This window comes from Dipteris shenzhenensis, chromosome 2, assembly GCF_047967505.1.
Source record: "Dipteris shenzhenensis isolate YYH24624 ecotype China chromosome 2, Dip_SZ_1.0, whole genome shotgun sequence".
NCBI lineage: Eukaryota > Viridiplantae > Streptophyta > Polypodiopsida > Gleicheniales > Dipteridaceae > Dipteris > Dipteris shenzhenensis.
This window is the reverse complement of record NC_141597.1, coordinates 65,543,766-65,554,926: the sequence shown is the minus strand read 5'-3', so window position 1 is coordinate 65,554,926 and position 11,161 is coordinate 65,543,766. Positions and strand designations below refer to the sequence as shown.

The window sequence follows — 11,161 nt, the reverse complement described above, 5'->3', positions numbered from 1 at the left end:
CCCTCTTCATAAAGCCAATAAACCACTTTTTACATCTTGGGTCCAAATCCCAACTGCTGCATAACATTTGCAACTAACAGTGTCAAATGATTTTTCAATATAACCAAAACATATTGATGGGTGTATTTGGCATATTCAATGCCAAATGTAAGCATTTGCAACATTACCCATGATTTGCCTACAGGGTGCAAAAGCAAGTGCAAGCCCATATATAGAAAATGCAATATGTGCAAGACCATCATTCAAGAAATCAACTTATATACACCACATGCATCAATGTAATCGGCTGCCAATCTGACAAATATCAGCACATGGGCTTTTTTTGGAATCAAACACAGACATCCCTTTTCCACGATGCATGCGTACTGTGAGAGAGCCAAGCATCATTAATCATGTGCAACAGAATAGGGCTCAGCTAATCCCAAAATTCAGCAAAAGACTCAACTGGAAGGCCATCCCAACCCGATTTAGACAATGCCACTTTCAATTCATGATCAGTAAAAAGCAAATCCAGCTTGTGCTCTTCCTCTTGGGAAAGAATTGGTCAAACATTTCGAAGAAAAACATTCTGAGCATCAACGTGTACAAGTAAAGTGGAAAGAGGGGCTGCCAACATATCAGAATAATATTTTTGCAACTCATCATCAAGCTGTTGCCTATTCATCATCCATGAGCCATTTTGGTGCAGCATCCGATGCAAAGAATTTATGTGGCAGGAAGTATGAATGCTTTTGAAGAAAGCCTTTGAAGAGCAGTCTGTATTCTGCAAGGCTTTTTGATGAGAGGGAAGCTGCCATTTTCTTAACTTTCGTTGATCATTCTCAGCAAAGCTGAGTTCTTGCCACTGTGTTAAAAGCTTTGCGAAAATCCACAAAGCAGTAATAAACCTTGTCTTCATGCTTTGCTCTCCTCAATTACACCTTTGATTGTTAGGATGTGATCTAGAGTCGCATTATTAGCAATGAATCTTGTCTATTTATCAACTTTGTGTCTCTAGAGCTCTCCAAAAACTGGCTAACTTGTGTGTCAAGCACTAATGCATAAATCTTGGACACCACATGATTGGTGTAGTTTTCTAGGCTCAAGGGATCCCTTGCCTTGTGAATGGAAGTGATGGTGATATGGGTCCAGGTGTGGGGAAAACCGGTGCAAACCGCTACGCTGAATAGCTTTGCCAAGGCAAGGGCGATAGTACTTGGTCCATCTGCAATGTATTTAGTATGTTGTCCCTCATGATCTTTGACTAAACATTATGGAGCTTGAAAGGTGTTTGTTTGACGCCATCGGCGATGAACAATTTGCAATAGGTGGGGTAGGGTAATTGTGAGAGGTTTTTTTGGGCAAGAAATAGACTTCCATTAAGTATGAATAAAACCCGCAAGAGCAAGCTCAAGGCGGAAATACATCATGCAATGCATGAAAAAAATCCTCAAAAAGAGGTAGAAAATAACCAAGATTGAGGCTGAAAATACCACCTTAACCTTGTGGAAGTCTCAAAGAAGAAGGGGGAGACCCTTCATTCCTTGAGGAAAATAGCCCTCCTAGGAGAAGCTGCCTGAGGGGATCCCTGCATATTTGTCCAAAGGGCCATCAGTGTATGTATAGTGTGTGTCCGTCAAAGTGTGGGAGGGGTGAACCTGGGATCCATCCAAAGCCTATGTACATCTGGCTCTCCAAATATGCCACACTGATATGCTTGCCAGTATCTCCCAAGAAGAGTCCTCCGAGGCATGCACAGCCCTAAAGGGTAAAGCATGAACGTCATCTAGAGAACATGACTCGACTAAATGTTGTCTGATCACTAGGGCCCAAGATGATTCATGTCTCTCAAAAAAGACCTGAGGCCTCGAAAGAGAAAGCCAAGCAACTCAGCCCCAAGTCATGGAGAAGGCGGATAGAGCAAAAGAGCTGAAAACCCTAGCAATTGCCTTCCAAATAATCCTCGCTTGTCTGCAATCACATAAGCAATGCTAAATTGTCTCCATGGCAGAAAGGCAATGAGGACAGATTGGGTCGGCCCCGAACCTAGATCTTCACAGGTTCACTACAATCCCACCATGAATAGAAAGCCATAAGAAAAGAATGATTTTTCTATTCTTGTGGGATTTCCAGAGTCTCCTCCAAAAGTTTTTATGCTGATCAGCAGAAATATGAAAACTGTCCCAATGAAGAGCTCTAGAAGGCCTCCAACCTCTATAGCTGAGCTGAAATCTCCTGGCATTACTGACAGTATAACGAAAGAGGGGGAGGCTCTTCTCTCGGTGCCCTTCGTCAATCCACTCGCACTCTGCCAGGTCTCACTGCATGAACTTTATGGGGACACCTCCATAAAGCCATAACCTCCATGATCTTAGGGAAATGAGAAGAGGGTCAGGATCCAGGTACCATTGTAAACGGGGACCAAACTCCACATAACCCACGATCCTTATAGGCTGAAATGTTGCTTCTAGCAAGATGTCATCTGTGGATCTGGACAGCTTGCCTCCCAAATACACATAAAGAACCAGGGTATCCTCGTGTGCATCTCAAACTACAATAACCTGAAGTGGAATGCCCGTACTTGTGAATGTAACCATCCAAGTGGAACAGGTAATAAGCACGTCGTCTGTCTCCACCCAATCCACTAGCAAGGCTGTATCGATGTGCTGAATTCTCCCTGCACTCCCTCTGAGATGACTAACCATCTGAGATTTTCTATCCTCTGGAAGCTTTTTAAAAGCTTTCCAGGATGCCACAGTGGAGGCAGGCCTCCTCTCCCAACTGAACCACTACATTTAGTGAGAAGCACCAAGTGGTCTGCTGTGCTTATCTAGTATACTATCGCTCCACATGACGGGCTGCCTACCAATCTCTTTGCGAGAGGAAGTGGGAACCCTGCGAAGAGTACTCCCCGAAGCTGGCCCATGCTTTCGGGATAGAAGCCATGAGAGGGGAAGAAGGAGATCTGAGATGGGCTGAAGTAAAGATCCATGTGGTACTATCCATCCAACCTCCTCCCGATGAAGGTTTGCATGACTGTATGCTCGCTGTGAATAAAATAGTCCTTCCATGGCTCCTGCCTAGGCATAAGTCCCCTTACAACCATCTTGCGGAGCAACCCCTACACTGTAAATCTAGATCTATTATATTAAGATCCCCTTTCCAAGTGGGGAGAATCAAAGTCTCCCAAGCCGCCCTGGTTGTAACAACATCTTCTATGCCATTGAGTCCACTCCATGAAATTTTTCTTACCTGTCTCTTAAGCTGAGTGATACAATCCTTGGAACGGGACCAGCAAGAGCAAACAAACCAAGCCGTGCCGAACAGGACCTGGTTAACCACCACTGCTCTTGAGGCAAGGTCAAGCTTTGCAGAGCCCCATAAAAGAAGCTTTCTCCTTATGCTCTCCCACACTAGAGCAAGATGTTGTATTGGAAAGATGCCCAAACCGACCTGGCATCCCAAATACCTGACAAAAATATCCTTTTAAATCCAAGGGAATCCTATGTCATTCCTCCAATCCGGAGTGTCCCCCTCATTGATCCAAAAGCCATTGGATTTGTGTCAATTGATGTGTGCTCCTGCAGCAGTGCAGAATAAATCCAAGGCTGTCCTGAAAGATGTGAGCGTTTGTGGAGTGGCATCCAAAAAAACAGCAGTATCATCTGCGAGTTCACTATGTAGAAGCTCTTGTTCCCATCTCAATGGAAGTCTCAGCCCAAAATATGAGCTCGAGATCTAATGTAGATACTGGCACAAACAGAAAGAGGAAGGGGGCAAGAGGGCATTTTTGGCGAACTGATATGGAAATCTAAACCCCACCAATAAGCACCTAGCTGTGGGCTGATCTGTTTAAAGAGGAATTCCCTCTTATCCATGTCTCTGTAAAACCAAAATGAAGAAGGGTGCCCTCTAGAAAGCCCCAATCTACTACCTCCCCTAATGCCCAAGTGAGATGACCAAAAGGTGTGACGTGAAAAAAGTTTGTCTGACTTGGCACAATCTCTGGCATCCAATTTGTGCTCATGAACAAAAAGATTATCAATGGAGCGCCGGGGAGGAGAGGCAGCCGGGGGAGGGAGAAGTGCCCGCGGGGGGGGAGGGCAGAAGCAGCTGGGAGAGGAGGGAGAGCCCGCAGGGAAAGGACAGGACAGCCCGCGAGGGGGGGGAGAGTCAATGCTCAGCTGTTACGTCAAAGTAGTTTCTCCAAAAAATATGTCTGGTGCAGATTAACAGAAGCAGAAGGTGTATTAAGGCCCAAAGAACCCCAAAAATATCTGCTGGTCAACAATCAACTAGTAGATTCTGCTCTTCAAAAAGCATGGTAACGACTTGTTGAAGATATTGCTGCAATATAATATCATTGGGCAGATACAAAGTGACAAATGAGTCTTGCAATCAATCGGCCCTCGATTTTTAAACCAACAGAGAATGGCGACACTTTCATAAGAAAAGGAAATGTGTTGCAAAAGTCAAGCAGCAAGAGAGAGAGAGAGAGAGAGAGAGAGAGAGAGAGAGAGAGAGAGAGAAGAATTAACGTTTGCGGAAGACCTCACGGGCCTATGGGACAAGGTACAAAGTACACCAAATGATGATCTCATACAAGCCTCAGTGGGCTGGAGCAAAAGGTGCACTAAGGCCCTTGCTGAGTGCTAAGACTGCTAAACTGCGAAAAAAAAACTGAAAATTTGAAAAACTGATAACTCTACAGAGCTCAATGGCTCGAGCAAAATCGGGTATAACTCGGAGACTAGCAACTATCTGAGAGCTGTAGCATGCTGAGATCTGAGGCTCAGGCTAAGAAGCCAAAGCCCAGCACCATGGTGGCTCGCTTGTGAGCGGTGAAAATGTCTTGGATCTGCATCTGTGCGGTGCCATGCCGTGGTGGCAGAGGGGGACGCGGTCTCCTCGATCTGTGAACCCGATGGGCTATGTTCGGAGTAACTCCTCGCCTTGGGCGGGGTCCCCTTTGAGGAAAGCTGTGATAGAATGGACCTCAATAGAGTGTGCTTTGGTCACTCTCCGTGTTGCAATTGGTCTCTGCATCCCTCTCTCAGTAATATAGGCTGCCCGCATGTCAGCTATCTCCTCCACCTCCACCCCGATGTGTCCTGAAGCTGACTCAAATGCATAGAAGTTTGTGATGTGGCACTGTGCTCTGTCAGCCTCCCTGTCCTATGGTTTGATCGCCTCTGTCTGCTCTCTGATCTGTCGTAGTAGGGTCTCCCTGTGTCGGCGCATCTCAAGTAGATATAGCCCAATGCAAACCTGATCTTGGATATGGATCAATTGTGAGAGTGGGCCAAAGTCGCTCCCCTCCTGGTAGAGGCAATGGTATTGTCTCCTGATCTCATAGTAGACTGGACAGACACATAGGAAGTGCTCCTCTGTCTCAATCACTTCTAGTGTGCAAAGCATACATAGCCCGTTGCTCTCCTCGTCTCAATCCTCAGCTGATGAGATGAAACACGGATCTCTTCAATGGCAATCCTCAATGCATGCGAGACTCCTCTGTCCTCTAGATACTCGAATCTGATGATGAATCCCTCCTCTGATACTCTTAGGAAGTGGTCGTGGTAGAACTGAGACTTGGTGGGGAGCTCCTAGTTTCCCTCCCAAGTCCGAGATGAATGGAGCTGAAGGAGATCTAACTGTATGATACAATTGATCTCATCTTGCGGGATCCACTCAGGGGGTGCGTCCATGCTATACTGGAAAGGGGGGAGCCTGTCCATTTGGATACCATGTCTGGTAAACCATGTGGATATCTGTGCATACCATGTGTTTGCTCCGCTCTCTGCTAGTCATCTGGAGGACTCCAAAGCCCGTCTGGATGAAAGTCACTGTCTGAAAGATGGCATCGATTGGTAGGGGAGTCATGGCGAACTCTACTTGTACTATCTCATGTGGAATTGAGGGCTTACTCCGAATCATCCTGGCCCCCATAGTCACCTGTAGCTGCTCAAATTTCCTCCACTTGATCTTCTATAAGTCACACCCCCAAAAGGGTGCTGCATACATAGCCGTGGGTCGTATGAGTGTGTCGAAAAGCTAACACTTCGTTGGTGGGTCCTGAAAGTGTGCCTAGAAGCACTGTCTCTCTAATCGGGCCAAATCTCTTCATCCTTGTGTGAGTCGTGCCTGGGCTGCATGTGTCATCGTGAAAAGGGGTCATGTGAAGATTGCTCCCAAATATGTGTAGGATTGGGGCCTGGGCTCATCGTGATAGGTAAAGCTGAGTCGACGAGTCACTCCATGTGAGGTATTGAAGACCATAACCTTGGTCTTCCCAAGGTTGACTGTCAAGTCTCTCTCTCTCTGCAAAACCCCTCTAGTGCCTCCAGATGTATCTGTAGGCCTTCTGCTGATGATGATGAGGACTATGTCATCAGCGTATAACAATTTCTGTATCATGTGGTGACCCAAGAGTGAACCTTTTCCTCCTAGGCGATCTATGAAAGCTGTGATCTCATCGATGTAGAGTCCGAAGAGGGCCAGTGAGGGTGGACAGCCCTGCTTCACTCCAATCGTGCTCTCGACCCAGTCCGATAGACCACCTGGTGCATGTACTCTGCCTCTGATTGACTCATATAAGCTCACCACACCCCAAATCAGCTGGAATATGCCATATTCTGTAGTCTCCTGACCATGCAGGAACACGAGACCGTGCCAAAAGCCTTTTGAAAGTGTATGAAGCATGTGTAGACTTTCTGGTGTCTGGCTCTCGCCTCCTCAATGATAGCTCTAGGGTGAATATGTTGTCTAAGGTAGAATGTTGTCTCGGGAATCCTGCTTGTCCTAGCGCTCGTTGCCCTCGAGCCTCTGTATGACTGCTAAGTTCCCTCTCTATAACTGATCCATAAATCTTGGTAAGAGTATGACCAATCATGAGGGTGCGGTAATTCCTAGTCTCTATAGTGTCGCCAACTTTGTGTATCGGTACAAAAGTGGTGGTGCTCTAGGTGGGTGGGAAGCCCTGACAAATAGCCTGGTTGAACATATGTGCTAGCATTGGAGCTAGGACCTCCTATCCATGTGCAAAGTGTTCAGTCCGTAGACCCTCATGATCCTGTGCTTTTCGGTTGTGTAGGCGACGGAGTGCAGCCCGCACATTCTGTGTGGTAAACAAGCAACAAGTGGTGGGCTTGGGCATAGAGGACATATCCGGTGGTGTCTGCATCTGGACATCATAGAGGGAGCATACATACGTGTTCCAGACATCAGGGTCAGTGATGGGGATAAATGACTTCCCTTTCGTTAGGAAACCCCATCTAGTGGTCGGGTCTCCTCCTCGAAAAGATCTAACAATCTCATCCATCCTGTGAGAAAGGCCCTCCTGTTGCGGCGTGTCAATCGTCGAAAAATATTATGTGCCTCAGATGCCGACAGATGTCCTAAGGTATGCTCTAGTATGAGGTAGGCTCTCGCCTCTCTGCACTTAGTATCAAACCAATGGTTTTGAAATGTCTTCCCATCTCCGACTCATGTGAATTGGGTCGTGGGAAAAGATTTGGTGGCAGCATCGTGTATCGTTGAGACAAGGGCGTCTGAGGCGTGTGTGAGGCCTATGTCATCCTCAAGTAGGACTGGAAGTGCTCTGGCTAAGTGACTCATGTACATTGGGTCGAGGGCACGATCAAAATGGATCTGGACACGTGCAGGCGCAATGGGGGCTCTCCTTGTGAGTGGCATAGTGGCAGAGACATGGAAGGCCAGGTATGAGTGGTCAGCTCCAAGTGGGGGTGGGGGTACAATGAAATCGTGTATTTATGATACAAGGGCTAGTGGGCCTAGTAGGTAGTCCACTGTACTTGACCCACTGCCATGTGGGAAATAGGTGAGTCCACCAGACAATGGCCATCTTTGAAGCCCATTATAGATGATCAAGTCATGGATTGCCCCCAAATCAAGTAGATGTCGCCCATATCCTGTCACCTGTGGGGCATCTGTAGAGTGCCTCAGTATCCCTAGCTCAGTTGCATCTAGCTCCGGGACTATGTGTGGATCTTTGTCATTTGTGAAGTCAAGCAGACCCACCTATCTATCTCATGTCCGTGCATTGAAGTCTCCTAGTAGGATCAATAGTGGCTAAAGGCTGCAAACTAAAGAAGAGCTATGGATGGCAAGAGTGTAGAGGAGAGAGAGAAGAGCACAAGGCTCTGATGCCAGGTTGGAAAGTAGATGAGAGTACTTAATTGAGGAAAAAGCTCACAATGTGGGAAGGAGAGAGGAGATGGTGAAGCACACAAAGAGAGGAGGCAACACACAAGATCTTGTATTGACTATTAGCCTTATCAAAAGGAAGGCTACAATGTGATCCACTCAAACCACATAGGTACCATCTAATTTTGTAGGCTGCCAAGTCCTCCACATTGATGTAGATCAACATCCTCCAACCATTCTAATATACAAATCTCAATAGGAGTGATGTGCCAAACAGCACGTATGGCTTGTGTTGTAGTAGCGTATTTGTGTCGAGCACTAGAGGGGAGGTGGTGGACACGAGTGCCTAGTTTGGCATTCAAGCACATGTCTAGGTCGTGCCAAGAGTGAATTTGGCCATAGGTCTCATGGGGTTCTTCAGTGCCTATGGATGCCAAGGAAGCTAGCTAATGTTGCTATTTGTTTTTTTAGGGGGGGACTTTTGGTGGGGGGGGGGGGGGGGGGCGGGGGTACCCCATGCTAAGACCACCATGTATCGTAACTTCTCTGTCGATTGTCTTGGAGGAGCTAGTGCTGCACGTGCCTTCTTGTCACATGCATAGACAGATGACCTTTATAGGAGAGACCGCGGGGGGGGGGGTCCTTTAGAGCCTCCGTAGGTAGCCCAGCCATGAATTTACAGCATGCAAATAGGGGAGCATATGGGGAGGGCAGCCAAGGATCGCATTTCTTTTTTTCTTTTTTTTTCAAGAAAATTACTTCATTAAGTATGAATGAACCCGCGAGAGCAAGCTCAAATGCAAGAGTACATCATGCAATGCATGAGGAAAAAACAGCTCAAAGTGAGCTAATATAGAACCAAGGCGGAGGCTGAAAATGCCATCTCAACCCTGAAGGAAACTCAGAGAAGAAAGGAGATCCCCTCCAAACTTTGAAAAGAGTAACTCTCCTGGCAGTGGCTGCTCTGGAGGATCCCTGCATGCTCGCAAATGGCCATTAGAGTGTGTACTGTTTCAGTCCAAATACTGGCCATAGTTTGGGAAGGGTGAACCTGGATACCCTCCATCGCCTCTGTACACCTGGCTCTCCAAATATGCCAAGCTGCAATGCTAGCCAAAATCTCCCAAGACGTGTCTATTGAGGCATGAGCAGCTCTAGAAGGAGTGAGGGGGACATCGTGGAGGGAACAAGACTCCACTGAATGTCGCCGTACAATGAAAGCTGGAATTCGATCATGTCCCTCGAAAAACACCTGTGGGCCAGTAAGAGATAACCAAGCCACTGAACCTTAGGTCATATAGAAAGGTGCTGTATGAAAGATATTGAAAATCCTAGCAACACCTTTCTAGATCATCCTCGCCTGTCTGCACTCCCAAAGGCAATGCTGTACTGACTCAACTGCCATGTGACAACGAGGACAAGTAGGGTCAGCCTCGAACTTGGATCTCCACAAGTTCAGTGCAATCCCTACATGAATAGAAAACCAAAAGAAAAGAGTGATCTTTCTATTCCTGAGGGATTTCTAGAGCCTACGCCAAAGTTCTTCCGCATAGCTGCGGAAATTTGAAAACTATCCCAATGTGGCGCTCTGGAGGGCCTCTAACCTCTACTACTGAGCTGAAACCTTCGGGCATTTCTAACTGTATAGCGAAAGAAGGGGAAGCTCTTCTCTCAGTGCCCCTCATCAATCCATTCCCACTCCCCTGGGTCCCACTGCAAGAACCTAATAGGGAAATCACCATACAGCCAGAGTTTCCAAGACCCCGGCGCAAGGAGAATAGGATCAGCGTCAAGATAGACTGTGAATCCCTGCCCCACTCCATGAATCCCGCAATTTCTGCGTCCTGACTGAACATCAAAGACAAGGGTATCCTCATGTGCATCCTGCAATGCAATGACCTGAAATGGAATGCCCATCCCTGAGAACGCTTCCCACGAAGTGGACTCTGTAAGCGGCATATCATCTGTGTCAATCCGCTCTGGCAGAATGGCTGCCTATATCTGCTGTATCCTGAGTGCACTTCCTCTGAGGTGGCCAACTGCCAAAAGTCTCTGATCCTTTGGAAGTCTCATAAAGGCCTGCCAAGCGCCTACAGCAGAGGTAGGTCCCCTCTCCCACCTAGACCACTGCATATAATGTGACACTCCAAGTGGCCTGCCATGATGATCCATAATCGAGTCATTCCACATGACTGGGTGCCTTTGAATCTCTTCACGAGAAGTGGGTGAAACTTTGCGAAGTGTGTTTCTGAAGCATCCCCAAGCTTTCAGAATAGCAGCCATGAGAGAGGAAGGGGGGGATTTGAGATGGGCTGAAGTAAAGATCCATGTGCTGCTGTCCAACCAATCGCCCCCATGAGAAGGGGTGCAAGATTGAATGCTGCGTGAGAAAAAATCCTTCTAGGGCTTTCTGTTCAGGCATCAATCCATGTATCACAAACTTGTAGCAGAGCAAGGCCATACACTACAAGCTCGGGTCAATAATATTGAGACCCCCTTCTCCTGTGGAGAATGAGGGTCTCCCAAGCCACCCTGGCTACAACATCTGAGGTGCCATCTAAACCACTCCAGAGGAAGTTCCTGATAGGTCTCATGAGCTGAGCGATACAACCTCTAGATCTGCACCAACATGAGCAAACAAACCAAGCAGTGGCCAATAATACTTGGTTCACAACCACAACTCTGGATGCAAGGTCAAGTCTGGCTGAACTCCAAAAAATGAGTTTCCTTCTGATACTCTTCAACACGGAAGCGAACTGCTGTGCCAGAGAGATGCCCAACCCAACCTGGCATCCCGAATATCTGACGGAGACTCCCCTATGAATCCAAGTGAACCCTATGTCAATCCCCTAGATTGGAGTGTCCTCATCTCACTGATCCAAAAGCCATTGGATTTGTTCCAATCAATGTGTGCAACTGCCGCAATGCAAAACAACTATCTTGAATGAATTCAGTGTCTGTGGAGTGGCATCCAAAAATACAGCCGTTTCATCTGCCAACTCACTGTCTAAGAGCTCAT

General features: G+C 47.2%; 1 protein-coding gene across 13 annotated transcripts in view; it reads left to right on the top strand.

Annotated features, from left to right (window-relative positions):
- LOC147905188 (DNA (cytosine-5)-methyltransferase DRM2-like) overlaps window positions 1–11,161 on the top strand; it is a 98,376-nt gene that overhangs the window by 50,666 nt on the left and 36,549 nt on the right. The gene's annotated exons all lie outside the window — the stretch shown is intronic.